General features: G+C 41.8%; 1 protein-coding gene across 2 annotated transcripts in view; it reads left to right on the top strand.

Annotated features, from left to right (window-relative positions):
- Positions 1–13,729: 13,729 nt before the first annotated feature.
- Positions 13,730–25,618, top strand: part of ZFYVE9 (zinc finger FYVE-type containing 9) — a 62,727-nt gene continuing 50,838 nt past the window's right edge. Inside the window, exon 1 of one of the 2 annotated variants that reach the window (XM_037404914.1) lies at positions 13,730–13,834. The gene's annotated coding sequence lies outside the window, so the exon portion shown is untranslated. Of the gene's footprint in view, positions 13,835–14,895; positions 15,120–25,618 lie in introns of those variants that run through there. The other variant, XM_037404913.1, reaches the window with a different exon arrangement.

Below are 25,618 nucleotides of genomic sequence, written 5' to 3'. Positions count from 1 at the left end.
AAATATTCCATTCGCTCTTTTTCTCTCAAAGACTGTAGTCAAATTTGAAGGGATAATCTAGCTATTGTTTTGTGTGTTCTGATGATTTTCTTGAATTATAGAGGATTTTTATAGTGCAGTCGGGGTCACTGAGAACTTGGTGGCTTCTTTAAACAAGATTGCTTGTTCTTTGAGAACAAGAAGACATACATCATTAGCATCTTAACTGATGGAAACCTGCATGAAAAATGCACATGCTTCTTATGGTTTTAATCTGCACAAGCACTCCGTGAGTTTGCAGTAAGCTGTAATAAAAGGTTTAGATGTCTTAAACCTGCGTTTCTTCCACAGCTCACAGTACTGTCACCTGGAATGTACGCTAAGTGCATTTTCCTTTGTGACTGCTAGTTTTGTCCTCTTCCTTTATAGCTGTTGAATTTGTCTGCCTGACATCACAGTATGCTAACGCTTCCAAACTGCCTGGGCCCTCAGGTTCACTATGGTTTGGGATGACCAGTATTTGTCAGGAAAGAACAAATGAACTGGTAACTCTTTGGAACGAGACCTCACTTGCACTGAATAAACATGGTGAGAAATTCTTTTTATTAGTTTCTCTGCTGAGACATTAATCTGTTTAGAATTTGTATGAGATGTACCTTGGTTCAATTTTTTCCATTCTGTGTGAACTCTTAGACAAGCCAAGATGAGAGAGAGGTGATTAAATACTTGTCTTCAATTAGTCTTACCCTCATGATCAGTCCCATAAAAAATTGCTGTGGGAGGTATTACATGCGTTGTCTACTTGCACAATAAAAACAAGCTTTAACAGTTGTTCCTACCACAGTTAAGTAATCCTGTTAAAGCAAAAATGTTTGCAAGTTTTATACTCCAAATAAATCTCTGATTTGGTAAAAGCAAGATAAAGGGCAGATGGCAAAGATGCTGAAAAGCTTCTTTCCCCCCCCCCCCCCCCAACCCCCAAAAGCAGTTTCCTACTGTAACGTACTATTATTTACTGTGCCCTGTTGTATTGGCTAACATTGTGCTTAATCCTGTATCATAGTAAAAAAAGTTTTGCAAGGGTTTTGGCAGTTGGAAATGGGGTATGTACCAACCTTTTTTAGCAAACTTAAAACATTCAGCTCACTGACTTCTGAGTTACAAACCTGAGCAACTTACAGACATCCCTCACTGAGGTGTTGAGGAAATAGCCAGACCGGGTTTCCCCAAGTGCTCTGACTCGCAGTACTCCACAAAATCTCAATCATGTGATTTAGCAAGACATAAATAAGCTGGGGGGTTTTATAGGCTTAATTACAGCCAGTGAAGCAATGCCCTTTGGCTTGAGCAGGGAGTTGCTACCCTGTTGTGAAGTCAAAACACTGCTAGGAGGACGGGAAGGTTCAAGCAGAGCCATCAAGTTCACAGGACGGGCAGAAAGTGTGTGTACTCATGACCTGTTATCTACGTGTGTACACCTCCATGGGCGTCTGGTGGTGGAATTTGGCTGTGACAGTAAGACTGAATGATTCCTTGTTTGCCATCACTGCTGACTTAACAAATTATGTGATCACGATGAGCATGTATCTCACTTCCCACCCCCCATGTACTAGTGAAAGAGAAACGAACTGATGGGGAAGAGGGCACAACGTGCCTGGACTAATTAGTGACTTGTATTCAGCAAGGAGATCTTTACAAAACACTAGTGATGATATTGCTCCTTTCACTCAACTTTTTTTGTGACTTAGTGTCGATATGCCAATGCCTGTGGGATTCCAGACTCATCCAGTCCAAGTTCAATGCCACGCCTGGCAAATGGGAATTTTAGGCATGTTTTCATGAATATCAGCACAGGCTGATATCCAAAGCATTTGCTGAGCCAGTGCAGCTGCAACAGAGGGGATATTTTTCACCATTAGTGTAAATGGGTGTATCCAGTGCCATTCCAGCAACTGTTGGGCTAATGCTTAGATCTCAAGAATTGTCTGTTAAACACTGAAGGTAAGCACTCGGGGGGAGAACACAGTGTGCAACTAATATTGCATAATCATACTGTTTAATGGGCCTTGTTGTATAATAAATTCTTGTTAGACTGTTTTCTGTAAAAACACAGAATAAAATATAACCCTTTTCCTTAAATGATAATCACCATAAGGATGGTCAAACTAATGACAACTGGGTTTCAGTAATTGTAAATGGCAGTAAAGTCCCTTTACAGGGCTCAGGGCTTCTTCCTTATGGAAATAGTGGTAGTGGCCTAGCACAAGAGGACTTGGATAACAGGATCCATCCAACACATACTCCCTTTGAAATAGACATAAAATTGTTGAACGATCACCATTTTATGAAAATTGCATGGAGGTATTTATCATCCTGGCAAAGTGAACTATTCTTGTTTATGTTTACTGGTCAGCTTTCACTTTCATAGCTGGCATTTTTACAAAGCTCAAATATTTTCTTTATCAAAATCTTTAGTAATAAAGAACACTTTGAACTCAGTTTAGAAAGTGCATTCACTTCATTCTAGTATTTGAAGTTTGCAATTTTGCCTATTGCATGAATTACAGGCCTAATGAACTCCCACACTTAAATTATGGTGATGTTCAGTCTGTCGTCTTCTCCAACCCCTAATTTGTTAATCACCCGGACACTGCCACAGTCAGGAAGCCATGAGATTCACAGTTCTGCTGAATTCTCAGATTACTTTCTTGTAGCCTTATCCCTTTTTTTATTCAAGCGCTCTCTTTGAGGTATATATTTCCATGTTGCCGTACCACATAAAGTTCTGGCTTATTTTTAGCTTGGTTCGTTTACTCAGCCAAGAGACAGGATTTTCTTCATTATTAAGGTGCTCAGCTTTTTGCAAACTGCAAACTATAGGGGGAGATGTTTGCTCATCAGGTTTTTTCTTTTTCCAGTGTGAAGCACTCATTTTCCTTGGGCGGGGGGCGGGAGAAGAACAGGGAAAACCCGAAAGCCAAACAAAACTTTATTTTTCCTTTCTGGCTGTCCAATGAAAGGATCACCTCATTAGCAAAGAGAAAATGAGGGAAGGGGACTGTACTGCTTTCATTTTGGTTTCAGGATGTTCAGCTTAATTCTGCATTTGGGCACTGTCCTTCGGTGGTTGGCTCAGGCATGAGTTTTCTATCCAGTCTGCTTTCCGCTGTGGTGGTCTTTTGCTTTGCTACAATACATATGACTGTTATCTTACGTCATTTATACAAAATTACTTATTTAAAAAGATGGTCCTATAAAGAGAATAAGGGATTTGGTGCCAGGTATAATAAATGGGTAAAACAATTCCATCATTTTTCAGGTTTATTCAAACACCATTCCCTCTACACAGAGTTTTCTCTAGTGTTGTATGTGTTACTTGAGAACTGGTGAAGGTGACTTCTTTTTTTTTTTTTTTTCTGAAGAAAAAAACCCCAAACCGCACCTTTCTTTTAAGCTTTTTCCCGCTTTACAGATGCGTGTATCGTAGCAGTCTGGAGGGACAGGGACAGTGCCTTGGGCATAGCTGACAGACCACAGTCACTTAGGGCTCCTGTTTTGTAACGCTTTCAAAATTATATACATTTCAGAAAAATAGTTTGAACACGAATTGTCAGGTGAATATGATCTTCAGAGAGCAAATTAAATGGTTACAACTTCCCCAGTGAATGTAGGGTGTGGGGAATTTCATGTCATTTCAGCTGACTGCCTCATTTTTCAAAGTGTTTCACTATGGGTTTTACACTTTCAGTTAAGCTGTTGCTATTTAAAAAGATGACTTCCATGTCATTTGCAAAGCATGTGGAAGCTGGAGGCATTTCACCATTTTGACACTCTTAATTAACTGACGGCCTGTCATGAAAGTAGGTTGTAATTAAATGATACGGTAATTTTGGCCATGCTGCTTCTTAAACTATTTTTATATCCCAGGATAGTAATTCAGGTGGTGACATCATGTCAGTACATGTGCTTCTCCTTCCTCAATATCTACTCAGGAATTGTTGCTCATGGTTCAAAATAGCTTTAAGAAAATAAATCCCAACCAGTTCTTGGTGAAAGAGGAAATAGAAATTTAAAAAATTTCCTGTCACAGACTGTGGCCTGTCATCCTGTTGGGGTCTGTGAAGATGACATGTAATATGTGACAACTTGCATGTCTTGGAAGAGATATTCACGTGTTTGGAGATCTGCAGGGTTTCTGGGGCAGTCCAGTTGGGTTTGTGAAAAATGACTGAAGAAAACAAAGATAACTTTGGTGGCTACAGAGCCTGTGCCATGTTTGCTCTGGGATATTGCTAATGACTTGAGTAAGATTGTATCTGGAGTTGGCCCAAAATATTTTTGATTAATGAAGATTATGCTGTCTTTAGCTAGAGGGGGTGGGTGTTGAAATGAGAGTGCTTTTACTGGATAAGCAAACATAGTTTTAGGGAGGTATTCTAGGATGGATGTGTCCCTAATGCAGCCTGACAGTGTTACTGTTCAGAAATAAGTGAAATTTGCCAGAAGCTGGTAATACCCGCTGCATTTTGAGCCAGGTTCTTTTGATGTCCGTTTTCTGATGTGCTGCCCTGGGGAAATCTGCCATCTATTCATCTCTTCAATCCTTTAATAACATCCCTTGTGCCAGGAACATCATAATGCTGAATGCCATGACTGAGACGTTACTATGAATATGCTGAAGATCCTTGCTTGGTGTGTGATGAAACGATCTTTGGGGAATAAGTGAAACAAAAGCGCGTGTAGGATATCCTTTAATTCAATGAAGAATGTGGGTGGAGAAGCAATTGAAATGAACAAGATGCTTTGGATTTTCATTAATGCCTTGAATACTTTAGGGTGTACTTAAACAAATCTTTGTGTGTGTGAACAAGAACTAATGAAAGCAGGGGGAGCCCATGGTTTTTAACAGTCTCCTTCTCTACCTGCCTTCCATCACACCTTTTCCCTGAGGTATGGGCACTGTATTCCCCGTGGTAGTTCTGTTAGGAAAGGAATAACCATACAAAGTGTAGACTTACATGTGGATGACTGACAAGCCACCTGCTGCTAACAGCTACCACACTGGCTGCCTTCCTTCTGCTGTGCCTTCAATAGTGGCAGTCATTTGCGACTTTCTCCTACAGCGGTCACCAGCTGTCTCTTTTAAGTGTGGTTGAACTTGAGCAACCTGAATTGTTTAAGGGGAAGGGAAGATGTATCTGTATCCGCCGCACAGATGTGTGAGCCTTTCTTCCGTAGAAGACTTAGCTTAGAAAAATTGTATGCACAAAGGATGGTGGTTTTGATGCCCGCCACACCCACTGTCAATTAAGGAGAAGTAGGGTGGGAAAGATCAGCATGCCAACAGCAGATAACCCAAGACTGTGTTGCTGAAGTGGTGCCTGCCAGATTCCATCAAGAATAAAATGCCTTTTGCTGGAGTTGGACTCTATCATGCATTGAATGATTTAATTGTAAAAAGTCAGGAAACAGAGCTTCAGTGTCATGTATGTCCATGCATAGCAGCTATTCATTTATCTCCAGCACAACAAAGAAGGGAAATGCTTAAGGTAACAATGAGCCAACTTATATCTACCACTTCCTTTCAAGTAAGTTTCAGTTCTTTCCCTTTCTAAAGAAAACCCAGTTCTTCCTTTGTATCCAGAAAGACCTAAAGGATAAATACATATATACATATTAGATCAAACGCTTCAAATAAACATTGAAAGAGGAAAAGATATTCTAGGTTAAGGTTTATACTTCTGTTTACTTACATCCTTAAAAAAAAGCCCCTCAAACAACAAAACCAACCGTACTGGAAACATGTAATACATGCTCATAGACATGTTCACAGCTCTACAATTGGACTGAAGGCTTCTTTGGAAGACAAGAAAAGTATTTCCTACTTCAAGCAGAAGCTATGAGCTTCATGCAAGATGTGTGCCCTCACTGCTCCTGCTGTCCCTTATTTTCTACCTTCCTGTGCCCCAGGACTCACTGGGCTTCTTCCCTCTGTGTCCTCCCCTCTCCTTCTGAGACCAGCAGCTTCCTCTCTTCTCCCTCAGGTTCACAGACCTGCAAATCTGGAGGAACTGGTGATGAAGGAAGGTACTGAGGAAAAAAATTACTGTAGCGCTCCCTCTCCAGGGCCCCAGTGCTCCACACTAAAGTCTGTAAGGCACGCGGAGATGGGGTGCATTGCTGTTTGCTGCTGCTCTTACACGTCTGCTATACAAGAAGTCAGAAGCAGTAGTTTCTGACCTTAATCTGTTTACTTTGTTTGTGTTCCCACCGTGGTCTTTGATTTATATTTAGATGCCTTTCACATAATCACAGAATGGTAGAGGTGGGAAGGGACCTCTGGAGGTCTCTAACCCTCTGCTCAAGCAGGGTGGCCACAGCCCTCAGCCTCTCAGTAAGGATATAACTGAGGATCTAAAAGCTGAAAATGGCACCATATAAAGATGCAGAGAAACTCATGATTTAAAGATAAATTGAAAGTGTCATCATTTTTGCAGAACACAGGTGAATCAGAAGGAACACGGTGGAAATAAACAGAATAGAAGATTATATAGAGAAAGTAAACCTGATTGTTCCTATATGAGGAAAAAAAGGGTATTTAGTTATATTGTGCAGCAGAGCATTTATATTTGATGGAAGAAAATACTTTTAAAGTACCACAACTAGTGTGTGGAACTCACTGTTACAAGACATCACAGATTAAAACAGTATTTTAAAAGGATTAGATATTTTTCTGTATAAAATGTGTCCATTTATATTAGGCAAGTACCACAATGAACTGATTTATTTAGTTTGTATACTGAATCTGTAAAAAAAATCTGACACCTTTTTTGGTCATAGAATATAGTTATGTTGGAAGAAACAAAAGAAAAGATTCTCACATCAAAAGATATCACATCGACATTCTTAATAGTGGGTTATTTAATAATACCTATGTTGAAATAATTTTTCAGTTTGAAATTATTTTTTACTTTATATAATTAAAATTGAGTTGTAGCGTTTTGATTTCTCTAAAATTGTTTTGTTCTTAGAATTTTCCTTGCATCTGAAGTGTCAATGCCCGAGGGAGTGGGTTCTGTTCATAAAAACTGTCATTCAAAAATCCTCCACAAAACATCCTCTGTCTTACTGTTAGCTGATGGAATTCCTTTCTGAAGTGTCTGATGTGGTTTGTTCTCAGCCAGCACATTGAGTAAGTCTTGCCTCTGTGAGCGAGTGCATCATGCACTGAGTACGTTCACTGAAGCCCACACAAATGCCACAAGATTATTTATGTAGACTTACTTTATGAGCTGGTGAGCTCTCTTGTAGGCCCATATCTGGTCTAGTTTTGGAGATTCTCAGTTTAAAAATCACCTGTTCTTCACCATTGTGTTTCCTGTTGGTCATGAAGTGTTGGTGGCATGCATGGAAAAGCACATACGGCTTTTTAGAAAGGGCTCTCAACAGCTCAGAAACTTCCTAGAAGCTGAGAGATATGCTGGTCCTTCCCTCCTTAAGGCAGATTTTTTAGGCCAGACTGGCATGAATTATGACTTCTATCCAAACAAGGAGAGTCTCGGTTCTCCTACCTTCCAGCATCCTCTGGCACAGCTCCAACATTATTCCTGGAGTACTATCATCTTTGAAAGATGGAAAGGTTTATATGATTGAGCAGATTAAATAATATCACAGCCAAGTGATAGCCCAATATACATGGGGTAGGATGTAAAACTGGGGGTCCTATGATTCTAATTCAAACTCTTAAATGCCTTTTTTGAGCGATACAGAGCAAGTTACTTAATCCTCACGGGGGGCTAACAGGTTTCAACTATTTGTAAAGTACTTTTAGATCTTCAGATGGAAAATGCATTATTTCTCAGCATTTTGGGAAGATGAAGTTCTGTAGATGGAGCTGATTTTTCATTCCTATTCATTTTTGAATCTCAAAGGTCTTTTGTTTCAGTGAACCAGAAAGCACATATTTAGGTGATGATTTCATATCTTCCAAATGATAGTTTTTCATGTAATCATCCTAATAACATTTTTCATAGGAGACTTTCAAAGTGGTTTGACAGACCTTCATAAGGTCTCATGCAACTTACTCATGCTGTAAATATAACTACTTCTACTGTACCTACAAGAAGAGAGGATCAGATGGGTTAAAATGTCACTCAGCAAGTCAGCTAAAGAGTTGAACAAGAACCTGTTTCTCCCGGTTCCAGATCCTGGGAGGTTTTTTGTTACTGAGCACAGACATGCTCATCTGGAACACCTTCACAAATACTCACACCCTGTGGCTATTCACTAAAGGCATTTCAAGCTTCTGGCCAGGCCAGGAACATAGTCAGAAAGGTACTTAAGCATTTCCAGGGCTTCCAAATACAGATGAATAGCAAAATAATGAGAACGAAACCATCCAAATGTTTATTGTTCTCTTGTTAACAGGGACTACTAAATCCTGTAATTTGACTCCCTGCTTAGCAGAGGCTTTCAAATTATCCAAGTATTACATCTCAGTCTCAAATACCAAGTCCCAATAACAACCCTTGAAAAGTTGTCCCACAAGTATTGGAAAAATAGCCCTTGTTTGCACATGGCTTTGTGTCTTCACCCTCTGATCTCTTCCTTGCCATAACCCTAGCCTCGCCACAACCGTGTTGACCCTCCTACCACAATGACCTCAGATTCCTCTGCAATGCTCGAGGGCCAAAACAGCGTCTGCTGGGAGTAACACGGTGATGCAGGTATACCGACTGCCTAAGTGCTGATTAGCAAACTGGCTGCTGCCACACTGAATATGTACCAGCTGAGCTGGATTTGCTTTGGCTTGCCTCCTCTGTGTCTGGCCATGGGTTGCCACAAAACTTGTAAGAACTTAATTTCCTTTGAGACTTACACTTTTTCAGCTGTGGCAGAAATTGGCCAAGAGATCCTAAAGATGTGGGAAGGAGGGAGGGGAAGAGAAAGACAAACAATTTAATTGCGTAAGTGTTGTTTCCTTATGAATCTTGAGCTAATAAGCTAAAATGGGTGCCAGAGGGAGAGAAAAAGAAAAAATCAAGATGTAATTAAAGTCCAAAGCCCTTGTTCAAGCTCACACAGAAATTTAGAACAGATACAGACACAGATCTTTTAGACCCTCTAGGCCAGTGTCTGGAATATGGGGAGAAATTGATGGATGTTTCAAGATTTAGCCAGCATAGACAGTAAAGAAGTTATGCCCCCTTTTAAATGCATAGTCTGTGTGAATTTACTGTTGGAAAGGATTAAAATACCATCTTTTTTTTTAGTCCTAATAGTACATAGCATGTTTAAAATTTAAACTGGACAAAATAAGAACAGGTATTCAGCACGGAATTACTCTGAATTGTCCCATGCAACAGGTGATCTAGCAGGTCTTTTTCTTTTCTAGAGATTAAGTCATATCTGGTGGAAAATGCATCATAGATTAATTAAGTGCCCATGTATTAGTGGCTTTATTGTATGACTCACTAATACTGAGTTAACCTTAACATAGGATTCTGAGGATGTTTAGCCAAGCGTTTTTATTGATTCAGATTGTTCTGGTGGAGGTAGCACTTGAGTATAATGGATGAGGCCTGCACAAAATTTAGAAAAATCAAAGATTCGAGGCTGATGAGGTGATAAAGATGTATTAAGACACGACACCCCAGGAACTGGACTAGTCGCTCAGCCACTAGAGGGCAAAATCACGATGTCTTAATCCTCATTGCTGGTCTCTTGGTGTCCTTCTAAGGGCATAATCAGCCGGTTGGTTTTTTACAACAGAAACTGGTTAAATGGTCACTAAGCATTCCACTAGCAGTGGTGGTAGTAATGAATATTTAGAGTATTGTTTCTGTCAGTGTGGTATGCAAGCACTATACTAGCAACTATATGGAAAAGCCCCAACATTTTATTCCATGGAACTGTGAATGAAAGCTTCAGTTCAGTCACCCAAGAGGTTTGGATGCTTAGGTTCACAGCACAGGTCTTTTCCACTCGAGATCTTGCATATCAGTAGAAGACTGAGTGTTTGTATGAGGAACTACACTGGGAAAGTAATTAACATTTTGCTGCAAGGTTTCTTAATTGTTTAATGATACCAGATCAGACCGGGAGGCTCCTGAATGTTTCTATCAAGGCCAGATTCTGGGGAGTCCAGAGCCTCACGTACAATCCCCTACCAGCCTTTGATCTCATGTTAAGTGTTCCTGTTCTTCTTTCCCCTGGTTCTTGCCCTCCTGCGCCTATGCCCATTTATTATCAAGACCTGTTCTCTGCTCCTGCTAAAACTCCCACTCCACTGTTCAGAGATCAGGGGTGAGTCAGCTTTGAGGTGGACCTGAGGGACTGCTTGGCATGAGAAAGGTCAGTATCCCAACTGTGACAGTGGCCAGAAGGAGAGGCCAGAGGAAGAGTTTAGTAGCAGGATAATCACATAGTTACACTTGCCAGAAGTAACCTCCCAGCTTCCAGCAATGCATGTCTCAAACTCTTGAGTGAGGAAAGTTATCTTTGTATGCAATATGCTTCAAAAGATTTGCCTTCTGTGAAGGAGTCCACCCATCCCTTCAACCAACACAAACATTCCACACGGCTGCTCCCGTCATGTGCTCAAGAACACATGATCTGTGTCAGATGATGTTGAAATGGATGACAAGTTGTTACTTCTTACTGCCCAAGGAAATCAACTTCTGCATAGACTAGTAACCAGAATCCACAGCTGTGGTCACATAGTTGTATTTCATGGGTAACAGACTTACAGCACTGAACTCCTGCTTGTGTTAAAATAGAGGTTTTAGAAGCACCTCATTTTTGGCACTTCCAGTGCTGGGAAATCTAACTTGTTCCTCCCAAAAGTGTCTCAGTGATTAATTACCATCACTGGTAGAAGACTTCATCAGGAAGCTGAATGCATCTGCCTTCAGCATACAGTCACTGAATTTTAGAAGTACTTAAAACCTGTGATAGAGTCACTCCTGCACCTTCTTTTTTGACACTGAAATAGGTTGAACATTTTCACTTTCAGTTTAAATCATTCTTATGGGTCTTCTCTGAACCATCGTCTTTTTCAGCTTCTGTTAGGAATTAGGGAATTTGGATACCAGGAGCAGTTGGACTAGTACCAGAAAAATAAATAAGGAAATCTTTCTATATACTCCTCTTTATAAAACCAAGGACTTCATCAGCTTGTTGGCCACAGCACCACACCACCTGCTCATTTTCTTCTCATTATATGTGATGACTCTCGAGGTTTTTGAGCATTAACTTCTTAGAGCACAAATTCTCTCATCCTATAATCCCTGTCTTAATTCTTCGGTGCATGTTTTTACATTTGGCTGTACAGAAATGCATATTACTTTTTACTGAGCTGTCTGGGATACTTTACATCATGACTTGTTATTTATGGCTCCCTATTGCTTACATCACTTGCAGACTTTGTGATGATTTTATGCTTCCCTTAGAGCCATTAATATCAATACAATATCATGTAGAACTAATTGCTACAGGACCCAGAAACACATTCCTTGATGATGACTTCTCATTTCCCCGTTTTGTAACTGTTAGCTAGAGTTTGAACAGTTTAATATGTGCTGTGATGAGTCTGTATCATTCTGGCTTCTTAATTAAAATGCTGCAAGTTACCAAAACAAATATTTTGCAGACCTACTTACCTTGATCAACTAAACTTGTACTGCTATTAAAAAATCAAATTATTTTGGCAAGATTTATTTTCCACATTGATTTGCATTTATTGTGTTTCTATCCTTTAATTCTTTTTTAATCAAGTAAAGTAGATAATGTCCCATTATATTACCCAGAATTCTTGTGAGGCTGGCAGGTCGTAATTACCCTGGTCACCTTGTTTACCCTTTCAAAATATTGGTACAACATTTCATCCAGTCCACTGGAACTTTAACAGTGTTCCAAGATTTATTGAAAATCAACATTAATGGTCTAAAGATACTCTGTGCCAATGCTTTTAAAACTTTTGGATGCAAGTTACCTAGACCTGCTGATGCCAAACTTTACTAGCTTCTGTTTAACATCCTCCTCAGTGCCTGTTGTAATGCAATGTATTTCATCATCATCATCATCATATGATTTTTGTATTTCATCTGGCTCTTCCCCAAATAAAGACCAGAAATAGTTACCAAGCTTTTCTGCCTTTCCTACATTATTGTTAACTGTTCTGCTATTTCCACCTAGAAACAGACTGAAGCCATTACTAAGCTTCCTCTTCCCCAAGTTTCTGCAGGTTTCCTGAAGTAGCTAAAAAATCCTCTTATTTGTCCTTAACTCTGTTGTTCATAGATTACTCTTGCATCATTTTGAACCCTGTATCAATTGCCTGTAACTCCTACGTGCTCTCCTTCATGCCTCTTCCTTGGTAGCTTCTCATAAAGACCTGGGGAAAGATGGTGAAAAACTTGGGAAAAGAGGTGGCAATCTCAATACCAAATGCCCGTGCTATCATGTGGTGTACTATGAGGCACAATTTCTTACCATGATCCTGTAGAGGCTCACTGACGTGAGGCTGATGTACATGGAAGAGCTGATGATATTTTTTGGAGAATTTGTAACTCCTGACGCTTGCACTGAATATGGCAAGTGGAAAGCCATAGTCTGTGTCTTACAGCCTTGCTGGGGCTTGGAATCAAAATTATTGATTGGTTTCTATATAGTTTCTGACCATCCGTACATTTCCTGTTTGGACACTAGCAGAGGGAGCACACTGAGAACAGGGGGTGGGCAATCTCCCTGCCTTAAGCACAGGTGTCTGGCACCACAACTGCCTGGCGCAGCAACCTGAGTTTTGCTGAGTTCCTGCTTCTCTAGATACATCTTCTTAGGGATATTCTTAGATACTTAGGGAACAAGTCATGCGGCACCCCAGATACATGCAGGTACTGAGAAGGGATGGGGCATGAGACCATGTCCCATCACTCGAACTCATAGGGATGTTTCCCATTGCTGCTAACTCGGTTTTTGCATGCTTTCATGAGATGCCCTTCTTGCAGAACAGCCAATTATGATATCCTTCAGGCAAAAACTCTCCAGTGTTTGGTAAGAAAACATTCCAATGAATGGCTGTGTGCAGAGGGATTAAAGTAGAACAAAATTATGGTAGCGATATGCCTCTGCAAGGCATTTGGCCATAGGGTATGAAGTGTTATCTTGCTCACCCTTTAATTTATTTCCTTTTTTGTTTGTCAGGCACGTTGTGTGTTTAGCAGTCTGAGGTGTTTCACAAGAATTGTTTTGAGGACAGTAGTTGTGTCTTGGACCAGCCTGAACTCCCCCTCTGTGCTTGACCAGCACGACACCACTAATTGCTAAAGAAACAGAAAGTCAGGCTTAACTGGGAACGCTTCATGGGAGAAAATAAATTCCATATCCATTACCATGCTACTACCGGCTATGATGGATTAGCGTTTTTTATCTCCTCAGCTCTTTGCCCATGGATTGATGACTCATGATTGGGAGTATCTTGTATTTTCCACTTGACAAGCACACAGTTCTACCAGAATCGATGAATAAGCATGAAGTGCTTCCCTTTCATTTCACCTGGGAAGGGCTGACGCTGGGCGGGAGAAGGCCTGGACTCACCGCCGGGGCTCGGCACGCCGTGTTCGCCGCCACACTAGCGGGGAAGCCTGACCCGCTGCAGGGCCACAGCTGCGGGTGCAAAGGCCCGAGGGGCGGGAACAGCAGCGCCGCTGCGAGCGCGGCGCCTCACCAGCCTTTCCCCCTCACCGGGGCGGCATGGCGCTCCGCGGCGGCGGGGCGAGGCCGGAGCACCGGCTGGAGCCGGCGGCCCTTGCCCCTTCCCCCGGCGGGGGCGAGCGTGTCCCCGGGGGCAGCCAAGGTGGGTCGTGCTGAGGCGCTCGCGCGCTCCCGAGGCGCGGGCTCCTGAGGCGAGGCGGAGCGCGGGAAGGGTGAGGCCGCCGGCGGGGCGAGGCGTGAGGCGGCGGCAAGGGGCTGCGCCGTACCCGGCGCTGGCCGCCCCCTCCCCACCGAAGAGCAAGTCACTGGCGGGACAGCGACGTTCGCGGCGTGCCCGGGTGCCGGCAGCCAGCCGGGATTGCCGTCCCGCTCCCGGCATGGGTGCCGCGGCCGCCCCTCAGACAGCGAACCGGTGAGGCGGCGGGCGCGTGGTTACGGTTCGGCGTAACGTGTTACTTTTCCATCGCAGTTCTGAGGCTGTTTCTGTGAGGAACAAGCGTGGTTTGGATTTTTTTTATCATCATCCCCCCCCCCCGTTTTTTTGCCATGTCGCCCCCCCCCCCCGCCCGCCCAGGAATCCTGCTTTGCTGAAGAGCTAGCGTGTCTTTGAGCAGGTGGCTCCGTGCCTGCGCACCCTCGCACCCCTCAGGGCAGCCGCGGCCGGGCGGCTGTGGGTGTCCCACGGGCGTTCCCCGTGCCCCTCTCCCATTCTGAAGGCACTCGGTACGAAATGGCGAAATAAACCAGGAACAGCTCCCCGCCGCGAATCCTTCTGCCTACAGCGCGTAGGTGCAGCCGCAGCGGGCGGCGGGGAGCGCCTCCCGGCCGAGGGCGCAGCCGTGCGGGGCGCGGGGAGCCCGCGGGCCGCGCCTCACGCAGCCCCTCTGCCTGCGGCTGGTCTGCCGCGCCCCGCCGGTGCCGCCCTCCGCGCCCGGGGGTGTGTGTGCGTGCGCGGGCGGGAGGCCCCGGCTGCGGGGCTGGCGGGCTCGGCGGGACCCCGCGGGGGGTGAGCGAGCCGGGCTCCCTCCGCGGCGCGGTGCGGCCCCCTGCGCCCGGTGACTCCTCCCGCTCCCCGCCCGTGACGCCCGGCGGTAGGCGGCCGGGCCGGAGGTGGCGGCGCGGCCCGCCCGGCCCCCCGCGCCGCGGGGCGGGAGTGCGGCAGGCTCCGCACTGCCTCCCCGGCGGTGCCGCAGTGCCGTGCGCTGCCGCTGGGGGCGGCCAGGGGGCGCTGGCAGCCGGTAGCTGCGGCGGCCTTGGCCGCGGAGCCAGCGAGCGAGCCCGGCTGGCAGGCGGCGAGGGCGGGCGCCGGCCTCTCCAGCGCTCGCGGGGTCTGCGGGGCCCGCCCGGGAGCGGACGGCGGCGGCGGAGCGCGGCCCCGGGGGATCCCCCTCGCCATGCAGACCCGGCGGCTCCTGCTGCCTCCCGAGGTGAGTGAGCGGCGCCCAGCCCTCCGCCCCCGGGCCCGGGAGGCCGGGGTATCCCGCTCCCCAGGCCCCCCGCCGCCCGGAGCGAGGCCCCGCGGGCGGGCGGGCGCGGAGGGCTCCGGCGCCTCAGCGGAGCCGCCGTATCGCCGACACAGCCCCAGCCCAGGGCCCGGGTGCCCCCTCACCCCGCCGCCCTTGTCCCCCTGCACGCCGCCAAGGGGAGAGGCGTCTCGGCGCCGAGGGGGATGGCGGCGATCCCCCCTCAGCCCTCACCGGCGGCGACGCTGGTCCTCCGAGCCCCCTCCCCGCCATTCCCCTCCGTTCCCGGGTGCCGCTCGCCGGGTGCCCGGGACTGGGTGACCCCCTCACCCGGCGCGGCCGGGGCACCTTTCTCCCCAGCCGGCGGTCCTGGAGGAGGGGAGGGAGCTCCTGCTGCCCTCCGCCATCGGGGCTCCCCCCGGCCCCCCCGTGTGCCGCCGGTGCCGGGCCAGGCGGGGCAGTTCCCGGGCCGCGCCGTGCGCAGGGCAGCCAGCGGGCAGGCTCGGCTGCCGGCCCGGCCAGGGGAGGATCCCTGCCGGCATCTCGTGCCCTTTCCATGGCCTGGTCTCCGCGCTCTCCCCGGGCAGGGAATGCGACTTGCTCATCGCGATGTGTAACAAGTCACTCCTGCAATGGTGGTAGTGGGGGAGGGGGAGGGGACGAGCGGGCGGGATGCGTTTTATAACATCTCTAATTACGTGAAACAGTGGTCATGTCTCGCGCTAAGAATAACTGGCACTCTTGGCATGTCAGACTTTCTGCAGAGGTGGGTTAGTTACTTGCTCATGAACGTTATGGTTAAGTAGGTACATATGATGGAGGGTGGCTGGAGAACTGTTTTTATCTCGTTAACCAGACTGAGAAACAAGTAGCAGATGGGAATTGAAAGACTTTATGTTTTCGTGTTAACTATTTTGTTTATTTATAGACTAGATATTGCTGATTATTTTGTGACAGAGGTTTTTCAGGGAGTTTAATTTTTATGCCTGTTTTCTTTCAGTTCAAATATTAGAAGTTGACTGAATTCCAGCAATCTTTTTATTAAGTATGGTTGTATCAGGTTAGAATTTCTGAGTAACACTGCCCTCAGTGTTTTGGTCCAGGCTTAATCCAAAACTGGAAGGAACCCTTTATAAACAAATATAATAATAATAACAACAAAAACAACAAAAAAAGAACTCTACTTGAATAAAAGCTTTTATTTTCTTTGGACAGCATTTTACTGACTCGGCAGCGTTGTAAAACATCGTAATTAACTTCTATTAGCAAATAGTTTTTGATTACATGGAACAAATCCAGATTTTACATACACCTTCAGTAGTAGAAACGACATCAAAATCCTTTGTTAGTTCCTGAACCCAGTAGTGAGCTTCTTTTTATAAAGTTATGGCATGTGATACAGAATAAGAAGAGCAGTCTCCTTGACCCAAGAGAGGCAAAATTAAAAATCTCTTCAGAGGTTTGGGGAATCAGAAATGGAAGCTGAAAAGGGGCCTAAAACCTGAAACAAGCCTCCCTCTATCTCAAGCCCTGATAAACACGTAACAAGTTAGCACATTGTGATCTATTCTTATTGCTTAATGGTGCCTTTTTTAGTGTGTGAAAAAGGAAGAAAACCACCCCAAAACTGCAGTGCTGAGCCCTGATACTGGGTGTTATTTTTGTGTGTTAGCTTTGAGTCAGTTATTAGGCTGGGGATTAAATACTTTCAAACGCACATTTCAGGATCTGAGGCCCGGGGCTAAGACTGAGTTGAAATACAGTTTTTTTTTTAGTTTGGCATAAAGTCTGACTGTGATTGTCTCAGGGAACAAAGGTAGAGACTGAACAAAGATGCAGTATTAAAACTTGTGGCCAAAGAATGATAAGCTTTTAATGTCTGTTGTTGCCTGTCCACTAGCTGTGCCAACTTTAGCAGAAAATAGCTTGCTATTTTTCAGGTTTACAGGCTGTCTAAAAAAAAATTACCTGGCAATTATTTTGCAAAAGGATTAGAGTGGAGTTTTGCTTTTGAATAAAAGCTGGCCAAAAAGAAAGAGATTTTGGGAAGAAGTGGTGTATTCATGTTTTGTTGGTCGGGAAAATCTTTTGATGCACTAAGCTGAGAATCTTCCAAATAAAAGTGAGTTCCTTGACAGAAAATCAGGTGAGGGATAATAGTTCCAGTGCACGGTTAGTCTGTGTGCTGATTAATTGGAGATCTTTTCCAGAACATTGTTAGAAGACAGCAGTATATTCGTAGACTACTTTGAAAGTTTTATATGAAGGCTAGTCTTTTTTATTTTTTTTGTGATTGGGATTAAAGTTTCTAAAGAAATTGAAAGGTGGCCTCTTCTAGAGCTCTATTTGTGATTCTTTATGAGACTTGAACTTTGAAATGAACAGAAATGCAAACTAAAATGCTCGGTTTTCCCTGCTGTTTATGTGAAGCATTAAAAAACATGTCTGTACAATGACACTTAAAAATTTACAAAGCTTTTTGTATTGATGAGAAATAGATCATCAAGAGTAAGTGGCTGAAAGTAAGAGAAAGTACTGAGGTTTAGGTGATAGAAACAGCTTTTACTTCTGTGTTGGCTACATCTTGCAACACTGGGAAAATTACATCAATTAATGTAAATGGATAGGAAGTTTTAAAAGATACATCAAGGATCCTTCATTGACACAGTAGTTTCTACTTAAATTAGAACTTTGGATACATATTTGTACAAATTTGGCTAGTGACTAGAGCAAAACACTATATACAGTTATCAAAAGAATAGCACACTGAAAAATCAGCATGATGCAAGTAATATAATACATACTATAGATATTACATGTAAATAATATATAGAATTAATATATAAATAAAAACCATTATTTATTTTATAGATGTAAATTATTCTATTTTTACAGACAAAGTACTTTCCTACTTATTGTTTGGTTGACTGGGTTTCACTTAATTGCAACTAAAGTGTAACATCATTATTTTTTTTTTAATCTAGCTGTTAAGGTTCTTTTTAAACATTGAACATTTGAAGATTTTAAGGTGCCCTGTTAAATTTTAATGAGTGTAATCCTCAGCTAGTGTTTATGGGAAGGAATGAATGTGAGTGTCATACCTAGGGTATTAAACTATGTCATTCCTTTAAATGTTATTTTCTAGAGAAAATGACAAGATGTTGCAGGTCCCAGGACCTTTTAATTGGGATTAATGGAATACTGCACTCAGTACTTTGGTCTTTGTCAGATATTTGTTTCCTGAATGTGCTTTATAATGACTTCTCCCTTTTGCACTGTATACACGTAGAGTTAGGAATATTTAGGAATGCTACTATTCAGATTGCCGTAGCAGGCAGGTGAAATAGGGAAAATACTTTAAAGGTGAATTTATATGTACTCTTTCACTGAATCTTTCCAGTATCGTTTATTACTGGAGTATTACAACGGTAGTTATATGACTGTTGTACTGCTAGAAGCGATAAGTAGAAATGTGTAACACTGATACCTGTTTTTCAGAAATAACAGCCCTCCAACTAGTACATCAGCATCGTATAGGGTGAAGGTGAATGGTAGAAGAGATCCGTAAAGGATCACTTAAACTATTTTAAAGGTTATTACTAAAGAAATCTAACTAATTTAAAAACATAGGTTAAAGACAAACAGTGCATGGCCAGGAACATATGGGTAACAACACTAGGTAAATTGTTCCCTTTGTATTCTTCCATCCTGATCTGCTTGAGTAGGAGTTGACTTAAAGAAGCAAGTCCAGACAGTTGACAAAAAAAGAAGGGGGGGGCAGGGAGGAGAAAGAAGAAAGATGATGAAAGTATGTGAAAAACAGGTGTGGAGTCACAATCTGTGGATTTTCAGTGTTTTGTAAAGTGTGGAGCTCCGAATAACCTGAGTGATGTCTTCAGTCCATGTATAAACTAAGGCAATGGTTGTCTTGGTTATGAAGGCCAGTGAGGAGAGAGCTTAAAGAAACTTTAATGTTGTTTTGCTTCCATGTAAAACTTGATGATTTGGAAATGTCAGTATGTGGCAGTCTGACCATATGTTATGTTTTGAGGGTTTGGTGTCCATATATTAAATGTTTCACATACTTTTTCCCCAGTGTCCACTGTATGTTGGGCAAATGAAAACATGGGCTTCAATCTTGGATTTCAGCTTGCGTTGTTGTTTGTTTTTTGTTTAGCAATTTAGCAAACCTTCATACTGAATTATTTGCAGATAACGCTAATGGCTGTACCTTCTTTCTTCAGTCTCTATGTTGTATATAGAATATCTTTGTCTTGTTTGTTATATTTGTTAATGTTACTTAGATCTCTGATATATTAATGGCAACTGAAGCTTCAACTCTACCTTATGAGTTGGTGGGGTCACCGTAGTATCAGTTCTTTAAGGCAAGAGTCTTCACTGAAGGTCCAGGAGCATTCTAGTATGCTCTGCTAGGATTGTCTAGGTTTTTCTGTCAGGAGTTGTATTGCAATGCTACTAGTGTATATTTTGCTTCTGTTTTCTATACTTCTCCCCCCTCCTTTTAATAACAATAGGGAGATTGATGAATTTTTAAAAAGAGATTAATTGCATAATGACATTGAGTAGGACTTTACAACTGGAAATGGTATTAACAGTTAATAAGTTTTCTTAAAATTGTTCTGTTGGATTTCTGTTACTGGTTTGGTTCCAACATTGTAATAAAGGTGGAAAGCCTTCTAGTGGAGGCTTGAGGCATCAACTGATACTTTAGATGCTGATGCTGTTTAGGGTATGGCTTTGTATATAAAATAATGCAGTAATGTGAATATTTTGAACCTTTGCTTGTGTTGAGTCCAGTTAAGAGTTAGAAAAGAAATGTTATCTACCAAATTATGACTATACTTACTGGTAATGTTTCATTGTGACCCTTACTGACTTCTTGTACTTCAGTTTGGCCAAAGAGCAGTTGTGGGCCTGCATAAAAAGGCAAAATAGTTAGTATATGTCTTTACTTCAGTGCCCTTTTTTTTTTAATTATTTTTTTTCCCCTTAGTGAAGTGGTAGCTGGGAGGAACCTGTCCTTCCCTCTTCCCAGCACACAAAGAACACAGAGGTCATTTCCTATCAGGTGATAATTTGAAATTAGGCCATACTTATGTCAGAAATTCATGTGTGCTCTATCAATTATGGAAGTGCCGTAGCTGTCCTAGTAACACCAGCCTTACTTCTGGATTCTTGCAATTTTAAAAATTACTATAATAGGAAAGTTTTTGTTTACTTATATGATATACTGAAGCCCTTTTCTATAAATAATAATAAATAAAACTCTTTATACACGTGCTCTGACTACAACATTTATATTTCAGTCTAAGTTTAATATTTTGCTTGGGGAAGTAATATGGGTGAAATGCATTAAAAAATTCATAGAAGATGATCAATGGAGAAACATGAATGGGTACTTTTTTAAAAAAAGTAGTATGATGAACTTAAAAGGAGTTGGTAATGTTCAGTGTACGAAGCAGATCAAAGAGCTTTCTAAATCGCATAATAGCTTCTTTATCTGTGAATGTCACTGACTATTAGAGGAGCTCTTCTATTTCCAGATCCAGTTTTGTAGTGTCAAAATTCTGCTTTGAACTCAGTGTACATGTTGACTTACCTGTTAGTACTCCAAGTGTGATCTAGAAAGTTGATTTAGGATCACTAACATAAAGGCCAAGCCATTTGAAACTGAATTTATCGTGTATATAGTTGTTATATATTCAAGAAGAATTGGCAAATCATGTGAATATGCATAAAGTTTATTGCTTGATCTGTTGGCCAGTCAGATTATTGGAAGTTTGGGAGATACTATAGGACAAAAATTACAGGTGTTTTCAGATCTGTGATTTTTTTGTTTCTTAGTTATTATTTACTGTATTTATCTTATATTTCTTTTAATACAGACAATGAAACTGTTCTGTCATCTTTTCCTTTTCTTCTTCAGCAGCTTTGATTCCTCCCCCATTTTTTTTAATTGTTGGATTTTAGGAGAAAGTTTTAAGAATGGTGTCATAAGCAGTAAAATATGGGGCCCAGTTTCTGGTGATCTAGATCCCTCTGGTCTGTGTTGTGCTCAGCCCTCATTCTGATCTTGGGTGTGCTGCACACCCAGTATCTCTGAGGTAGACTTTGGTGATCTGTGTGGGGGTGACATGGGTAATCCCTGCCCCAGTCATCTGCTGAAGATGCCAGGCAGAATTAAATTTGTATTCTGTCTTCAAGTTCTGCAGCTCTCAGCTTTGCATATCAATTCAAACAAAATCAAATTAGTTTTGTTTCTGCACTAGCTAGGGCAGTGCAGTGACTGAAAAGTAGCATTTGCTTTTTCTGCAGGTGTTGTAGAGAAGGAAAGGCAAGTGGGACTCAGTAATGTATTGTGGAAAAGGGGTGGCTGTCTGGTGCTGGTGATTTCTTAAATAAGCATGCTATGAAAGAGAAGAGCATGTATCTTGGATCTCCGTGTGTGTCACTTCTACTAACTGTTGAATAGGGATAATGCTTACCTGTCTTTTTAGGACATCACAGATCCAAGGAGCATGTTGCCTGATGTCATGCAAGACCGAGGACTGAGAACTGGGCTTGGTTAAGCTGATGTTTAAAAGAGCAGAGTGATTCTTGGATTGAGTCAGTGCAGTGCGCTGGTCCAGTGATAAAGGAGCTCCCATCATTCTAGTTCAAACAGTGGGAATCTAAATCCAGATTAATTTCTGATGGCTTGGATTTATTTTCCACCCATACTTCCTTAGAATTTGTGAAAGATTTTGTAAGTAGTGGGGAAAGACTTACAAGATCTGAAGATGAAGATAACTATGTTTTGTTTTGAATTAGAGGATGTGTTTGAATGCGTTTTGTAGTGTGAACAGAATCTGATGTTACATGTACCAAAGTCCTTTGAGATACCTTATTGGTAAGCATATTGTTCTACCATCAGTGGAATGAAAGAAACTTTTTTTTGGTGTAGACTTAAATACTTTTTGCTCCTTAGTGCCTCTTCCCTTCCTTCCCCCTCTGCAGTAACCCCAGCTTTCTCACATAACACCATAATTCTCTCTTTTTTCCAGAGCTGTGTGGGTATTGATTGCCCAGCAGATTGCTGCCAAAAATACATATAGCAGCTTGCTTTTCCCTCAGAAGACAGTCATTTGGATTTGGTTTTACTGTGCAGATACTAATTTTCAGGAACTATTTTTTTTTTTTTTTTTAAAGATGAGCATAAAGAATAGTAAGTGAACAATGTGATCCCATAATCTTCATTTCTGTAGGAAATTAGATTTAAGATACAACACTTGAATAGTGATAGTAACTGAACATTTACCAGTACACAAGTCCTCTTCTTATTTGTGTTACTGAGACTGTGAATACAGAGTTTTCTTGGTAGGGTAGAGGAGACGCAAAAGTTAAATGATTAAAATATATTCAGCAAACCAATCATGTCAATATAACTTTTTTTATTTCCTATCTGCACTGTAATACAGATAAATGAACATTTAGTATGAATTGGGATTGCATAAGAGGAATGTTCCCTTTTTGCCTATTTTTTATTTTTTTTCATTTATCTGGCAGCCTTTTTGAAATTGCGTGTCCTTCTACAATCCTGTAGAAACACATGCTATTGCTTGCTTCTGAGGGGTGTTTCAGAGGGGGAGGCACAGGTATCTGATTTACACCCTTTTGGGGGTTTATACTTCAGAACACGGCTACTGCTTCTGTTTGATGGATTAGCAGAGCATATTGGTTGTCATGATGTTACAAAGTTACATTGTGAGTGCTATATTGGTTAATTCAAAATGAGTATTTTAATGAGCTCTTATTTGGTGAAGCTGAAAGTATGTGCAAAGCCCACTTCTTAGGTTATATTATTAACAGATTGCTTTGAATAGAATATATATAGAAACAGCCTCTTAACTGAAACATCAAATTGCAATTGGCTGTGGGAATTTCATACTGTGTTTTTGTACAAATGATGAAGGCTGAATAAAACTCCAGGATACTTCATGTATTTCACAGTTCTTGTTTCTTTTATAAATACAGCTTTAAAAGGTCATTACTTTAAGCATTGGTCTACTTACATACTTTTGTGCTTTCAAGTAATTGTATTAGTATACTGGCCTAATAGCTTCTGTATTGTATATACCTTAGTTTTAGTTAACAAGTCACCTGTAAAATGCATTTTAACCTATCGTTGGAATTTGTACATAGATTTTTATTTTTTTCTATATTCCTGTAGAATGAACATGGGTTTTATTATGATGAGAATTAGAAATAACTTCTTGAGACTCCTGGGCAATAGATACATGTATATGTAGTGGTTTTGTTGCCTCATTCTTTTCCTATAATGCCCTTTGTGGTTATATTTTATCTTTTTTAAATATTTTTTTCTTATTATTGCCATTAACCTTAATTTCTGTACAGATGGCTTGTAGATGCAGTTGTACCTTCTACTTTGAGGAAATGTATAATAGTAGCTCCTCTGTAGTTAATAAAACTTCTCTTAACTAGAGGTGTGAAATACTTAGATGCCTGAGGAAAGAAGGTAGCTGTGCTGATCCTGGATGTTGAGTACCCAGTGTGGGTACATGTCAAAAATTTTATTTCACAAGCTAAAAGGTGAAGGGTTTAAATGAATTTGTGAAGGAGCCATGCTGACAGTAAATAACAATGAGGATAGAAGGCAGCTTTACAGTTACAATGTTGCCTTATGATTTGACTGTTATTTTGGCCACTACTCCTCCTGCCCCATAGCTGTTTTGTCTAAAGACTTTCATTTATGTTTGTGAAATGGATGCATCACCATTGCTATTGGGTTTGTTCCCACCATTCCTAGAAGTGAGGAATGATATCATGTGGTTAATAGGGTTATTTACAACTGGTTTATACCAGTAGATCTGAATAGTGATGTTGAAATGTGTCGGGTTTCTCTCTCTCTTTTTTTTTTTTTTCATTCTTTTATTTTATTGGTCAGAGAAGGAAGGAAACATGGGTAGGGAGAAAAAAAAAGGATGCAGGAAGAAGTGATTGACGAAGGAATGTGCGTATACTACAGTCTTAGAAGGAGCTGTAAAGCAGAAGTAGGGATTCATGGCTGAGCAGAATCAACTGCCATATCAGTGGACAAAAGAAGTGGCAGAGATTTCTGAGTTTTGGACTATCTGAGAAATGCATCTGAGCTTACGAGGATTTGGTGTTCCTAGAGCTTTGTAAGAGTTCTGAAAACTATATTTTGACTCAATAATAATGAATTATTTCAATTTTAGATGTTTTTTTTTTAATCTGTTAAGCCTTTATTTCCTGGGACTGCCAACAATGATACAGAACTATGGGCACTTAGTTTTATAATTAAAACTTCTCTGAGTCTTACATAAATTTTAAGTAAAAGTCATGATTGGTATATTGCACCACTGGAGCAATGAAATACAAAAAGCTTTACAGCGAATCTGAATGCAAGTTACTCACCATTTCTGTTGGTTATGCTTAGTCCCTTCAGCACTGTTAAAAGCATGTTAATGGACCTCAGCATAAATGAGAATGATACTCAAAAATAGCAGTTTCAGTACACACTGTTGCCATGGATGTATTGAGTTGTATTGAGTGAGTTACTAGTTACAGATGACTTGAGATGTAATGCACTGTGAGCATCAGCAATGTAGTTATTAGATCATGATCACAAATGTGGGAGTGAACTTTGCTACATTTGACAAGACAGCAATGTTTTATATTGTGTTAGTATCGTGTGCGCACGTGTATATATATGTTTGATCTTGGCATGATATGAATAGAAAGGTCAACACAAAATAGAAATTAGAAGTTCCTTTGAGGTAATTTCAGGTTGAAGGGAATATGAAAGAAAAAAAAAATCATTGATCTCTGAATTTATTTTCAGGGATGCACAGTAATCCAGCTCTACCTAACAGGATTTGAGAAATAGTAACTGTTTGCTGTCTATAATTGTATTTGTTTAAAATATGTATGTGGAAGATTTTAGAACACAGTAATGTTACATAGCTATCAAATGAGTAAAAATGACCACAGCAGTGTTGGAAGAAGGGTGTATCCATGTGTGTTGATAAAGGCAGCTTTGGGAGCTGATTGACTGCTCTTCAGTAGAGAGTGACTGTAGACTTTCAGACTTTTTTTCTGTACCGATTGTCAGATTGTCCTTTCTCTAAAGAGCAGCTGAGTGTATAAATTGTATCACTTCTAGCAGCTTCTTTCCCCAGTGGGTACAACACAGAATTGATGGGCTAGTAAATGGTAGCAAAGCAGTTTCCCTCTTTGCCTGTTGTCCTTTTCATCTGTCCCATTCTGGTTGTGTGTCAATTCTGGCTTTATGGTCAGGTACGGATTTTGCTCACAGTACCTGCAAGTGTTGGCCCCTCGTGGGTTTTATAAAAAGCACAGTTCCTTGGCAGTTGTAGGCATTATTTAGTGATTCTAGAGGACCTTAGTTTTTCCCTTATTTC

The sequence above is a fragment of the Falco rusticolus genome, chromosome 11, assembly GCF_015220075.1.
Source record: "Falco rusticolus isolate bFalRus1 chromosome 11, bFalRus1.pri, whole genome shotgun sequence".
NCBI classification, from domain to species: Eukaryota; Metazoa; Chordata; class Aves; order Falconiformes; family Falconidae; genus Falco; species Falco rusticolus.
Note: the sequence above shows the minus strand (reverse complement) of the source record. Positions and strands in the feature narration are given on the sequence as shown.